The 14,591-nt window shown below is 40.2% G+C and overlaps 1 protein-coding gene across 3 annotated transcripts in view; it reads left to right on the plus strand.

Moving 5' to 3' along the window:
* Window positions 1-6,056: 6,056 nt before the first annotated feature.
* The window catches only part of ASCC3 (activating signal cointegrator 1 complex subunit 3), a 334,404-nt gene continuing 325,869 nt past the window's right edge, over window positions 6,057-14,591 (plus strand). For all 3 annotated transcript variants that reach the window (XM_060030178.1, XM_060030179.1, XM_060030181.1), the window contains exon 1: window positions 6,057-6,300. The gene's annotated coding sequence lies outside the window, so the exon portion shown is untranslated. The remainder of the gene's footprint in view (window positions 6,301-14,591) is intronic.

Here is a 14,591-nt window from a genome sequence, read left to right on the forward strand (position 1 = left end):
TCCCACTTCTCATTTACTCGCTTACATTTCCATATGATTCCATCTTTATCAGGTTACTAAAAGTGATTCCAATTCATCAATCACCTAAATCTCCAAGGACATTTATCCAGTCTCTACTCTCCTTGACTTTGAGCAGGAATTAACCTTGTTGATGACTTAAAAAAATAATAATTCTATATATCTTAGCTTATCACTTATCTCTTTGACCACTCTTCTCCTTTGCTAGCTCTCTTTCTTCCTCCCAGTCCTAAGTATAATGGATACATTTTGTTTTGATCCTTTTCCTGGTAATATCTTTTCTGAATTTCTTTTAAGGAACTACCCCGTCTACATTTTATCCTTGTACCATTTGATTTACTACAACTTCATTTTTTTCAAATCCCCTACCTTACCATCTATTCTACTGAATGCCCCCTCTACCCACCCCTGCCCCCGCCCCTGCATTTCCTCCTCTAAGACTTGCTCCTTGAACCCTTCAGCTTTGTGCTCCCATCTACACTGCTTCCTCTCTAGACGATGCACGGCACTCTTCCATGATTTTTTTCTTTGCCTTTTTCTAGGATTGATACACCTTTTCCAGAATTCCATGGTTTCCTCTTGGTTTTTGCCCTTATTTTGCTGGAGTATATGGTCAAGTAACTTTCTAAAAGATCATACCAGAGGAAAGTGTTCTGTAGTTCTCCATCCTTGCTGAACTGAAAATATCTTTAGTTTGCTCTTTTAGTTAATTGATAAATTGAATGAGTACAGAACTGTAGACTGAAAAATATCTACCATTAAAACTTTGAAAATATTCTGTAATTGTCTTCTAGATCCAGTGCTGCTGAGTAGGTCTTATTTTTATTCCTTTGTTGGTAAAATGTTTATGTTTGGAAAATTTGCAGGTTTATTATTATTATTATTCATAGATTTTATTCTTGATTTTTTTTTTCTCACTTAAAAAAAAATCTCTTTCTCTTCTACTGATTAAATTGGCTGGTTGGATTGGTTCTCCATGACTCATCTGTTTTCATGTTTTCTGTTTATGTCTTTTATCTTATGTTCTAGATTTCCTTGATTTTTATCTCCAATACTTCCAATGAATTTTTTATTTAAGTAATCATGTTTTTAGTGTGTCAGCACTCTATTTTCTTCTGTGGTTGCTCTTTTTTCAGAATATTTGGTTTGTATCTTATAGATCCAATATATCCTGAATACTGGAGTATATAAATTGGAGTGCTTTTAAAAAATGTCCTTTTTTATTTCCTGAATTTTAATGGCTTCCTTTGGAGTTAGTTACTCTGTTTTTCTCTGTCTTTCTCTTTCAGAATGGTGATTTTCCTGATTTGCCTGTTGATTCTTCACTGTATGTTCCTTCATAAAAAGAGCTGGTCATTGATGTGGTTTTCCTTTGCTTTTAGTAAGTAGGATGTCTTCCAGCTCTTTCTCCTGTGTGGAAATTGTGAATACACGGCCAGGGCAGGGCCAGAAATCAGGTTTCACTTTAGCACTGGTGGCCAAGTAGCTAGCTGGCTCTCTGAATGCTGGCTCTGAATGCCAGAACAATAGTGGTTTTGCTCTGTGTTGTCAACATAAAAGTTTTCACTTCTTCTCTACTATTTGTGCAATTAATTTGGAGGAGACTTTGGGGTCTTTTTGGTTTCTGTTTTTTTTTTTTTAATTAATTTATTTCATTTATTTTATTTTTGGCAGCATTGGGTCTTCGTTGCTGCATGTGGGCTTTCTCTACTTGCTGTGAGTGGGGGCTACTCTTCGTTGAGGTGCGTGGGCTTCTCATCGCAGTGGCCTCTCCTGTTGCAGAGCACGGGCTCCAGAGCACAGGCTCAGCAGTTGCGGCGCACGGGCCCAGCCGCTCCGCGGCATGTGGGATCTTCCCGAACCAGGGCTCAAACCTGTGTCCCCTGCATTGGCAGGCGGATTCTCAACCACTGCACCACCAGGGAAGCCCTTGGTTTCTGTTTTTGTCTGGTGGCAGATGTGTCTTTGTCTGCTCACAGTGTGCATGAATGAGAGAAGGAAATGTGTATTGTGACTGATTCACTTGTACCATATTTAGAATGTTACCTCCATTTTCAGCCCTTATTCTCACTTCTGCCCTCTGCCATGCTCCCAACCAACTCTTTTGTAGCGTCTTCACTATATTTTTTTAGGCGTTCATTTTGGGTGTTATTACTAGTCAAATCACTACTATTAGCTTTTTATCCAGGAAATTGTTGAAATTTCATTTACTTTTCTCCCCTTCTCTACCTACTGTCCTCTCCTTAACATAAGCACGTACATAAAAACACACATATCTTTATTCTTTTATTTACTCTTTGGTTTTTCTACTTCTACATTTTTATTTCAGTAGTGTCTAGGAAAGAATAGTTGGCAGATGGTATGCCAAGTTCACCATCTGGAACAGAAACCCAAGAACAACTCTCTACATTTTATAAGCATATATTTTGCCATTTGAATAAAACATATTGCAGAATCCTCCCTAGCTGACTATCCCTTGGACATGTGACCACCTCTACAACATTCTTATTCAAACAGAAATAGAATTACTACCAGGGTAATGGGAGGAGCTCACATTTCTTTAGTTCTTTGGAACTTTAACAAATTCATTTTATTAAGTGAGGAAGAGGACAAAAATGGTGGTTGGGTAGGCAACCAACAGTCTGCCATGGTAGTGATCTTTTTTTCCTTCCCAACTCAGTTCATTAAAAAGTTTAGGGAGGCTTATTTTAGAATTGAGTTTTTTTGTTTTTTTTTGTTTTTTTTGTGGTACGCGGGCCTCTCACCCCCTTGTGGCCTCTCCCGTTGCGGAGCACAGGCTCCGGACGCGCAAGCTCAGCAGCCATGGCTCACGGGCCTAGCCGCTCCGCGGCATGTGGGATCTTCCCAGACCGGGGCAAGAACCCGTTTCCCCTACATCGGCAGGCGGACTCTCAACCACTGCACCACCAGGGAAGCCCCTAGAATTGAGTCTTTTATTATTCGGTGTCCTCCAGCAGTTAAGTGTCAGCTCCAGGTAAGGAACTGCACTGGGGTCTATCAAAGATGGACTTTTAAGACCCAATGTTGCAAGCTGGGGTAGGGAAGACGGCAGGACATTGGACTGAGAATAGGTAAAACCAAAAAAGGCCTATAAGCTAAGGTTGTGGGACACTAATGAGCTGGGCAGACCTACTGGTCTTACATACTGAGATACTAAGAGACTGATGGGCTGGAAATGAGTCTGGAGCTTATTAACCCATGCCAACAACACATGAGGTGACAAAGGCTGAGACTGAAAGGCTAATTTGCTAATATGATGGAACACAGACATGAAAGAGCCAAAAACATGGATGACTTCGTTGAGCCACTGAAAATACCCCACCCTGAGATTTTGTTTTTGAGACAATTTTGGAATAATTAAGGTAATTTTAGTCAAATGATCTAGTTACATACACATACATATTTAGTTTTTCATATATGGGGTCATATTGTATATATATTGTTTTGTAAACTACTCAATTGTATATCTTGATATGTTTCCATATCAATTGATTCCACTTTATAGATGTGCTATAATTTATTTAAATCAACCCTCTATTGAACATTTTTTGGTATAATACATTTTTAAGTACAATGAGTTTTAATTGGTTGCCCAACCACCCATTAATTTCAACCCACTATACTCAATATTGCCAAGATAATCTTACAATCCCAGTTGGTAACTGCCAAATCCCAACTGCCTATAGAACTAAATTCAAAGTTGAGTCTCTCCTTACAGACCAGTTTCTAGCCAATTTTGACTTTGTCACTACCTTCTAATAAGAACCTTCCACTATAGACAAACAGGTTACTCACCACAGAATGCATCTGCAGTCTTGTTTCCTTGTCTTTGCTCATGCATATTTTATGGACAGTCTTCCTTCTCTTCATGAGGAATCTTGTCATCAGACTGTCTTTCCATTAATGTTTTGGGAAATCCCCCAAGGACTACAAAGGGTACAAAGATAGTTCTTAGAGTTCAATGAAGTATATTTCCTTCTAGGTCAGGACTATCTAATAGAACAAGATACAAGCGACCTATGTAATTTAAAAGTTTTCTAGTAGCCAAATTAAAAAAGTGAAAATAAGTGAAATTAGTTTTAATATACTAACCCAATATCTACCAAATATTTCAACATGTCATCAATATAAGAATTAAGCTATTTTACATTTTTTTCTTTGTACTAAATCTTTGAAATCTGGTGTGTATTTCACACTTACTGCATGTCTCAATTTGGACCAGCCACATTTCAAGTATAAATATTCATATTTGGCTAGTGGCTATCCTACTGGACAGGGCAGTTCTAAGCAGTCTATTTTCGATTTCCTTCTTGTCCCCTAAGTGTCTGAAACTGTGATGAGAACAATCTGTCATGTAAACTCCTAGAACTTATTGTTAGTACCTCTCATTATCATATAGCCTCCTTGCATTTTTTACCTTTTGATGCATTTGACTTGTCTCAGAGCTAACCTGTAAATTCTAAGGCTGGAACCATGAACTGATTGACTCTCAAAGCTGTAAACGCCTTTAACAAAACCATCAACTAATTCTTCTCTTGATGCCTGTATCCCTCGCACCTAGTTCCTATTAAGTAAGCCTTCAGAATCTACTTAAAGTCAAATCCAGGGGTCAAGGCATCAATGTAACCTAAAGCAGACACCTCTGGCGAGTGCTAGAAGGGGAATCTTCTTTTCAGGTCTAAATCTGTTTCTCTCAAGTCTGCATCTCTCTCTCTCTTTTTTTTTTTTTTTGCGGTACGCGGGCCTCTCACCGTTGTGGCCTCTCCCGTTGTGGAGCGCAGGCTCCGGACGCGCAGGCTCCGGAGGCGCAGGCTCAGCCGCCATGGCTCAGGGGCCCAGCCGCTCCGTGACATGTGGGATCTTCCGGGACCGGGGCACGAACCCGTGTCCCTGCATCGGCAGGCGGACTCTTAACCACTGTGCCACCAGGGAAGCCCTCAAGTCTGCATCTCTTGAGACCACATGAAACAAATCTATGTTACATGATGAGTTTTTACATATTTAGAGATAGTCCCAGTAGCTTTCTCTCTTCTGTGAGAATCTTCCTAAGTTCAAAGAGTACTTCTTCATTTGTCATACTTTTGAGCACTCTTCATCATTTTGCTCTTCTCTGAAATAATTCCAACTTCTTTGAGGTCTTCTTAAAGTGCCTGATCTAGAACTGAACGCAGAACTACAGAAGTAGTTTGGGCAGTGAAGTGTATAATTGGATCACTATTGGCTGCCTCTCTATAAAACACGGTTCTATGAGGTGTCAAGGCACATTCCTTACGAGAGGGGTATGGAAGTGAAAAAAGGAGCCACAGCACATTATTAACTCATACCGCCTTTGCATGCCCGGCTTTTAGCCTAGAACTGTACACACATACAGCACATTCTTGAGGTTAATTTTTCTTAATGTCATCTTCCTGATTCAGTTGAGCCAGGGAATCTTCAGGCATTTTGTTTTTGGTGGGGGTTCGTCCGACAAAAGTACCGACTAGAAGAGGTAACTTGAAGAGAACTAAACTGAGAATCCAGAAAGCTTAAGGAAGGCGGGACTTGAAAGGAAGGAACCGTATATAAAGTGACCAGCAGCCAGGATTTCTGGCTGGCGATGACAATGACAATTACTTGGTTCTTCACTCACACTCAGGGCTCCTCTCTCCTTTACCTGTAATAGGAATTACCTCCTCCGTGTCTTCACCTCACAGAGAAGGGCGGGGAGAAGATGGAGCCGACTCAAGTAACTGCAGGGAAAGATGCTCAGGTAGCGATCTGGAGGTGGCAGGCCCTGCCTCGCAAGGGCACCCCACAGACACCGAGTCCCGGGAACGCGCGCGCCCGCGCCCACGCCCGCCCGGGGGCGCGCCCTCGCCGCAGGCCTGGTCCCCCTCAGCGCTGGGCGGGCGGCGGGCGGGGCGGCGGCGCGCGCACGCGGGGGGGGTGGGGCTGGGGGAGCCGACGTGCAGACGTTGGCGCCGCTGCGGGCGGGTGACGTGTAGGCCCGCGCTTGCTCCGCCCCCTCCCTCCTCTCCGGGTCTGTGGGTTTGTCCGGCTGTCCGGCTGTCTTCGCGTACCCTGCCCCGTGGCTGGAGGGGACCCGGCAAGCCCGGCGTGGGGTGCGGACTAGGACGCGGCGGGGCAGCTGCCCTCTGGCATCCTCTGCACTGCCCTCCGCCCCTCACCCGGCGTGGGAAGTAAAGATCAAACCGAAATGGAGGGAGGCTCGGAGGCAGGAGCTGGCGGAGAGATGGGAAGCGCATGAACCGGGGCCGAGAGGTGAGGAGAAGGAAGTGGGAGGAGGAGAAGGGGTTCTGCGGCCCTGAGAAGCCGGTAGGAGGCGGGGCCAGGGTGCCCCTTGGACGATTCCCGTTCGGCCCCGGAGGCAAGCCCGGACCTGTCATCCCTCTGGGGGCCGGAGACTTGTCTGTGGTCTCGGATAGTCTCGTCCTTTTCATGGAATTTGTAGGGTGGGGGTGGGAATCAAAAAATGAACCAGAGTCACATGTTGCCAAGGTGTTAGGCCACAACGTGATGACCAGATGGGTAATTTTTAAAAATTTTTCCTGTGCGTGGGTAATTTGTTTTCGTTAGAGTTTTCTTTTGTTTTTTTTTTTTGTGTTTTTTTCCCGTTACAAAAATGTAGTAACTTTTTCGTTTTCTTCACGTGGACTTGGGAGAGAAATCAGCTTCCTTGTGTTTTTTACCTCCACACTGAAAAGTAAATAAAGTGGGTGGGGATTGGACCATGGTGAATTTAGCAATCGAGGAGTGTAGAATGTTACTTCGAAATAAGTGTTGTATGTGCAAGCGTGCTGAGGTGTTGTGGGTACGTGGGCAGTTCTTTTAAATAGACTTCTTATCACACATTAACTCATTCATTGACTGCAGTGTGTTCGTGTATTTTGCTATTTAGTTTAAAAGAAATATTTTAGCGGAAGCTAAAAATTTTATATGAATGGTATCACGTGTGTAGTTCAAACTAGTAATCATATTTTCTGTCTTTCTTTCCCTAAGTAAGATTATATTGAAGAGCGGTCACCATCACCAGATTACATGTTTCATAGATTGAAATCACTTTTCTGATTTTCAAAGTGTTCTCAGAAGTTGAGAATTCAGCTTTTGATTCCACTCTGGATCGTGCTTCTCTTCATGTATCTTTCATTTTTAATGATAATTATAATAATATTCTTGTATAAGAAAAATGCTTCTTAGAGATACCAGTTAAGTGTAAGCTAAATAATATTATTTAAATGAATTAATTTTTCATAGCTTAAGTTGTGATCCCTGCTGAATAGTTTTAGTTTTTGTTCATTCGTCATTCACTTATTTATGTCTTCATATGTACCAGGCACTATGCTAGGCCTAGGAAATCAAGAGACATAGGATGTCGGTACTTATGGAACTTTCTGTAGTCCATCACCCTTTTAGTAGAGAATCTGGACTAGGGCTCCTCCTCATGTCATGGATCTCTAGTTGACCTAAGCAAGGCTTTTTGCAAGAATAAGTTATTGTCAGTGTTTATATGTAAGTGGCATTGAAAGAGGAGCAGATTATTTTACTTGCACAGCATGACTTGATTTTGCCTTTGATCAAAAAGATGGTATGCATGCTAGTGTTTTGCCAGTTAAGAGGAGTAAGTTTTCTTTTTGCAAAGTTGGCTTAGTTGTAAAATTACAATTGGAAATCAGTTTCTACCTGAAAAATAATACTTTATTTTTCCAGTTTTTACATTGGTGTGAGTGATCTATGTGTTAATAACTTGTAATTCATGAGCATTCTATGCACAAAGCATATTCATGAGGAAAATGTATAGTACTTGTTGAATGAAGTAAATTTATTGCCCCATAGTACCTTCCATGGGGAGGTAGTTAACATGAGCCCTTTTAGTACAGAATAATCTTGATGTAATGTGATACAGTTTTCAACTTTGAGCAGATACCTACCTGAAACTGAAATTACAGCAAAGACATTTATGGAAAGAAAAAGTGCATAATTACCAAGGAGGAGAGAATAAGGTATCTAATATGTATTTAGTAATCATCCAAAGGGAGGCATTGTGTGTTATACTCTAAAGTTACTTAAAGTAGGGACTGGATCTTATTTCTCATTTCTTTTGCCTGGTATAATACTTAGCACATAGTTGACAGACCCATATAGATGTTCATTAATTCAATATGTACCATCTCATTTGAGTATTTTGCATGTAGATGAGCAAGTATGTTTAAGTGAGTTTGTCTATTGTTTGTTCATTTTCCAGCTCTGCGTTGGCTGTGGTAATGTCTTACAGGTTGTCCTAATTTATTTCTGAAACTGTCTCTGTGATTCAGAGTTAATGCAATTCAACCCATGTTTGAGTATTCTGATTTTAATCAGATCATTCAACCTGAAAGGGGCATAAAAAATCATTTTGTTATTCCTCTTCATTTTATTGATCAGAAAATTGATATCCTGAGAAGTTAGCTTGATTTTCTACCATCAAACAAAACTTGGCATCTGAATTAATTTCTTTTTATTTTTATTCTACTTCTTCCTACTACAGTCTGTCTCTCCTCGTTGTCATTTGAATAGAATAACTCTTGGAGACCTTTGTAAATTAAGACAGATTCCCATTTTATCTTCCTGGTTTTGGAGTTTTTGACTAGTTTTCCTCCACTTCTGTGATTCCCTCTTTAAAGATAATTCTTAGGAATTGCATTCATTATCAAAGGTTTGAACTGACATGGAAAATAAGGGTGCAGTTTTGAGAGGTACATGATTTAAAGATATAATATGTAAGACAATTACCGGTAACAGTAAGCATTCTCAGGATATGTTTTAATAAGATAATTGACAAGAAATATTTATAGTTGAAGAGAAGGAAGTTCATACCTAGTTATTTAATGACTAAACCAAAGATTGTCAAACTGCTGAATCATAATCTTGGGGGATGGTGTCTAGAAATGTCTATTTTCAAGCAACTCCCAAGTGATTCCAGTGCCACCAATTCATATTGTGAAGAACTTCTATATTAAAGCATATGAATTCAAGAGCCTCTTAATTTTGGATAATATCTATCTTATTACACCAGAACTTCAAAAGAAGGAAGGTAGTTTATCTCAGGATTATGGAGTAGTCAGGGAGGCAGTTGCTAATGTTTTCCAGCATTTTCAAAGACTTGCTAGGTCATTTTCAAACGAAGTCAGTAACTAGCAAGTTACTCAGCTGTGTGTAGCTAAGAAACATGGCATATGAATTTGATAAAGGAAAATTTATATTCCATTCCAGGTGAGGAAATCCTTGCTTACCAATGAGACAACTTGTCCTTGTAGAAAAATTCTTGAAAGTGAATAAAATGTCCAACAAGCCAATCAAATAGAACAACGTAAAAATGATAAATGCTACTCTTATTTATAAATATTGATAGATATAAGTATGTCTTAATCTTTATTTAAGAAACTTAATTATAAAAGTCTACATAAATGATTTATAAGAATAAATTAATGACAGTATACAATCTGCAAAAATAATTTCAGTGCATCCTTTCCCAGTGCACATATATTTTCTAAAATGAGACCTGCTTTAAGTAGTACCTCTAACACCAGGGAGGCTCACTAAACGTTCTTTTTGAGCGTTCTTTAAGGAGTGAAGGAAGCTTTGCAAAAATATTAGCAATGCTTTTACTCTGAAGATTGGTGTGGTAAAGAATAACCTAAAAATCAATTCTGGAAAGCTTCACAGTAATACTCTGAGTACACATCATTGAACAGATACTTATTGAGTTCTTTGGCGCAGACCAAGAACCATACAGGGTACCAGGGAAAAGAAGACATACATCACTTTTGCACTCTTGGAGATTATAGTCAAGATGTTGGCTTTGGGAGGCTGTTCAATGAAATTCCTTAAGGAATTTGAGGGGTGGCTTGGCTGAACACCAGGTTTTGAAAACTCCTCTGTTTGTATTTATTAGAAACAGAACACTGGAAGAGCATAGCTAAAATTCTATATCCAGTGGACATTTTACCACATGTCTTGACAGCGTTTGACATGGTTGACCATACCTCTTCCTTAAAACTTATCCTTTCCTTGGTTTCAGAGACACCACCCTGGCCTTATTTGGCCTCCTGTTGTTCAGAATCTCCTTTATAGACCTTTCTACCCATTTATTCTGTAAAGTCTCATGTTCCTCCAGCTTCTGCTGTTCTTGTCTTCTTAGTCTTCACACAAATCCTTGGGTGATTTTTATCTCTTCCCATGATACTCCTTATGATTCTCATGTTTGTATCCAGACCTCTCTCCTGAACTTCACACCTGAATATTCAGTCCCTACTGACCGTTTCTACTTGAATGTCATACAGACATCTCAGACTCAACTCATCCGAGATTGAACTCATGATATTCCTAACTGCCCCCCCAACCCAAGAAAAACTCTGAGCCCTAATTCAGTGAATTCTGTCATCAACCTGATCTATACATGTGGAGGTCAGCTGAGGTCCTTGCCTCCTTCCCCACCACAGATAGAAATAATCAGAGTAAGCCAAATAAATTTAATTGAATTACCTGATTCCTCCACTTTTCTCTAAATCACTACCACTACTTCGTTTCAGGAACCCATCATCTGCTCATCTTCATCTCTTCATCTGGATTACTGCAGCAACCTCCTAGTATCTTTCTGCTTCAGGTCTTGCCTTCCTGTGGTCCATAGTACTGCAGTCATAGTAATGTCTATTAAACACAGCTCAAGTCAAAAACTCTTCTGAAGATTTCTCTTACTATTAGAACAATTTCTAAACAACATAACTTATGAGGCCCTTCATGACCTCATTCCTACCTATCTCTCCAGCTCCATCTCTTGCCACATTACATACTCTTTGACCGCTATGCTCCAGTCATCTTTTCAGTTCCTTGAGTGTGAAATGTTCTCACCCCTCATCTGGAATATGTTGCCCTTTTTACCTAACACTTCATCCTTGAAGTCTCAAGTAAGAAAGCTGCTTTTCCTTCCCAACCTACTTTCTTGCTAGGCTAGATGCACCTGCTTTGTGTTCCGATAACACTCATTACTGCCTCCTTTTATAGATAGCAGTCTTAGTTTGTATTGAGATAGCTTATTTAATTGGGTTGTCTTCCCCACCAGGCTGTGAGCTTTGCAAGGGCAGGTAGCAGATTGATTTTGCTCACTGTGGTTCACCCAGCCTGGTGTCCAGCATGCAGTGGAAATACTAGTTAAGAAATATCAATTGAGTGAAAGTTGTTCCTGCATTCTTCTACTATGATATTCCTGCTGAGCCCACTCCTACCCTAGAGTTTCTAGCAACTGGTGACTATCCTTTTACCCTTGCTTTTGCTTTTCTACTTTATTAGCTTGAGATTTTGAAAAAAACGTACCCCCAAAATAAGAATTACATTTCTGTATATATAAGTTCTTTGAAAAGAATGGCATCATGAGTTGAATAAATCACAGTAGCTTTTGATTTCTTTTGTGTTTGAGTAAACTTCCTTGTTTGTAAGACCTCTTTTCTTAGGGACTGAAATAAATTAATCAAATAATTAAGCTAATTTCTGTGAAACTATATTTTTGAGGTCTTGAAATAAAGATGATATAAACTTCAAAAAATAAATGTATAGGAATCCAGACCTGTAAATTCTGCCTCTTTTTTTTGTGGCAGCTTTGGCTTCCCTTTATTCTTCCTGTCAGTCCATCCATCCAGCCATTATACGAATATTTACCGAGACTGCACGAGGCCCCAGGCACTGTTTAGGTGCTTTGGATACTGCAGTGAACAAAGTCCCCACCCTTGTGGGGCTCTTACTCTATTGGATGAAGCTGACAACAAGCACAGTGATAAGTGCCTTGAAGTAAAGTGGGTTGGGTGCAGGAGAAGGATGAAGGAAAGGGTGCTGTTTTAGATAGGGTGGTCCGAGAAGGCGTCTCTGGTAAAGAGATGTTTGAGCAGCAACCTGAAGGAAATGAGGGACCTACCTTTGTGGCATCTAGGGGAAGAGTGTTCATCCAGAGGGATCTGCTTGGTATGGTTATATCACTGCACCAAGGCCAGTGTGGATGCCCCAAAATGAGCAAGGAGGAGAGTTACAGGGGATCAAATCAAAAGGTTGGAGAAAGCCAGATGCCTTGGGAGTTTTGAAGTTTACTTAGCGATATGGGAAACCTTTGGGGGGTTTTGAGCAGAGGAGAGCCACAATGTTATTTGTTTTAGAAAAGAATCATTCTTGTTTATATGTGGAAATTAGATTGTTAGGGTGTAAGGGTGAAAACAGGGAGACTAAATAGGCCATTGCAGTAAACTGGGGAAGAGATGGTAATGATGAGAAGTGGTCAGATTCTGGATATGTTTTGAAGGTAGAATTGGGAGACTTTACTGATAAGGTGGATGGTGTAAAGCATAACTCCAAGTTTTTTGGTCTGAGCAGCAGGCAGAGTGGAGTTGTGATTTATTAAAGTGAGGTAGACCATAAGAGGAGGTTTGCATGGGAGATAAATTTTGACATTTTTAAGTTTGAGCTCACTATTAGACATCTAAGTGGAGATGTGGAAGAGGCATGGGTAGACAAATCTGGAGTACAGGTGAGATGCGCAGGATGGAGATAAGAATTTGGTGTTAGAATATAAATGATACTTAAAGCCTTGAGACTGAAGGATCACATGGGGAATGACTGTAGCTAAAGAAAAGGTCTGAACTCTGAGCTTAGGGGCAAAGCAGTGGTAAAGGATAGGAGGATGAGGAGGAACCAAGAAGAGTGGAAAGAGCCAAGAGATAATGTAGGAGAAAAAACAAGACATATTGGTGTCCTAGATGCCAAGTGAAGCAACTGTTCAGAAGGGCTGGGTCAAAATCTCCTGACAGGGATCAAACAAGGACTGAGAAGTAACTGAATTTGGCGATGTTGAGCTTATTTGTGACCTTTATAGCTCTTTTGGTGGAATAGTACAGGTTAAAGCCTGATAGGACTGGAGTGTCTGCTGTAGATAGCGATCAAAAAAGTGGGGTGTTAATTGAAAAGGGCTGTGGAGTTTTTAAATATGGGAGCAGCTACAGCATATTTTGGGGTTTTGGAAATCATCCAATAGAGAAGAAAATATTACTAACAAGGAGAGAGGGGACTTTCACTTCAGCAACTTTATCACTGTGTCCCCACTGAATGTTTTTCTTTTTTTTTTCTTTTTCTTTTTTTTTTGGCTGCATTGGGTCTTCGTTGCTGTGTGTGGGCTTTCTCTAGTTGCGGCGAGCGGGGGCTACTCTGTTGCAGTGCACGGGCTTCTCATTGCAGTGGCTTCTCTTGTTGCGGAGCATGGGCTCTAGGCGCATGGGCTTCAGTAGTGGTGGCATGTGGGCTCAGAAGTGGTGGCTCATGGGCTCTGGAGCACAGGCTCAGTAGTTGTGGCGCATGGGCTTAGTTGTTCCGTGGCATGTGGGATCTTCCTGGGCCAGGGCTCGAACCCGTGTCCCCTGCAGAGGCAGGCGGATTCTTAACCACTTTGCCACCAGGAAGTCCCTGAATGTTTTTGTTGAATGAATGAGTTAATGGATGGGTAGAAGTATTTTCACCAGATGCAGTATAATTTTTTTTAATCAGTGCTGAATAAAAAGTGGAAGAAAGAACACTTCAGTTAACACCTCCTTTTCCAGATCGTTGTGGGATTTTTTAGGCTTCAGTCTTCTTTAGTTAGATTACCATCTTGAAGTTTACTTTTTCACCCTGGTGAACCTGGTGTTTCTCAGGTCTTTGCAGCTGCCCTCACAAATGATCTATTAAAATGTGTCACCACTACAGACTTGTCTAATCTTGTACTTTTTGTTCATTTTTCTCATTTGAACTTTTAAAGAGTTGGTACCTATTTCAAAAATTTTGAGACCTCTTGTTAACTATTATTCTTGACTTAAGAAGATACAGTATTTGCCAGAAGAGTGAAGGAATACAGATTTTTGAATGTTCAGAATAGGGTTGCCAAATAAAATACAAGATGCAGAGTTAAATTCGAATTTCAGGTAATGACAAGTAATTTTTTTGGTATAAATATATCCCATGTAAGTATGTCCCAAATATTGCATGGGACATATTATACTAAAAAATTAATTAAATTCAAATTTAACTCTGACTTTATATTTTTATCTACTAATCTGGCAACTGTAATTTAGAAAAAAAGGTTTGTATGATTCATAGTCTGAGAGTATAAACACAAAGGTAGATCTTCAGAGTCTGGGTCTCTGGAGAATGTAATACTGATGGTGTATTCATACATAACTCTGATGATCAAGAAGAGAGAGGTATCTCAAGAAACTCATGTTGCTGTGCCTGAATATTTTTAAAAAATATAAATTGAACATGGAGAAGGAGTACACGAACTAAGAATGAATTAAAGAAAAGAGAGTTTGTGCGATCTGTGATGCGTATCCTTGAAGAAACATAAAGGTTAGCAAAAACAGTTTTTAAGCTACATTCAACAGTGTGTTTCTTGGGGCAGTTACTAGGATGTTAAAAGAGAATATAGAGTTCATTAACTACTTGATCTCTTCTTTCTTTTATGCTAAGGAGAATGGAGAATGGACTCTGGATTGAAAATGGCAGAA

This window comes from Delphinus delphis, chromosome 14 (assembly GCF_949987515.2).
Source record: "Delphinus delphis chromosome 14, mDelDel1.2, whole genome shotgun sequence".
Lineage (NCBI taxonomy): Eukaryota > Metazoa > Chordata > Mammalia > Artiodactyla > Delphinidae > Delphinus > Delphinus delphis.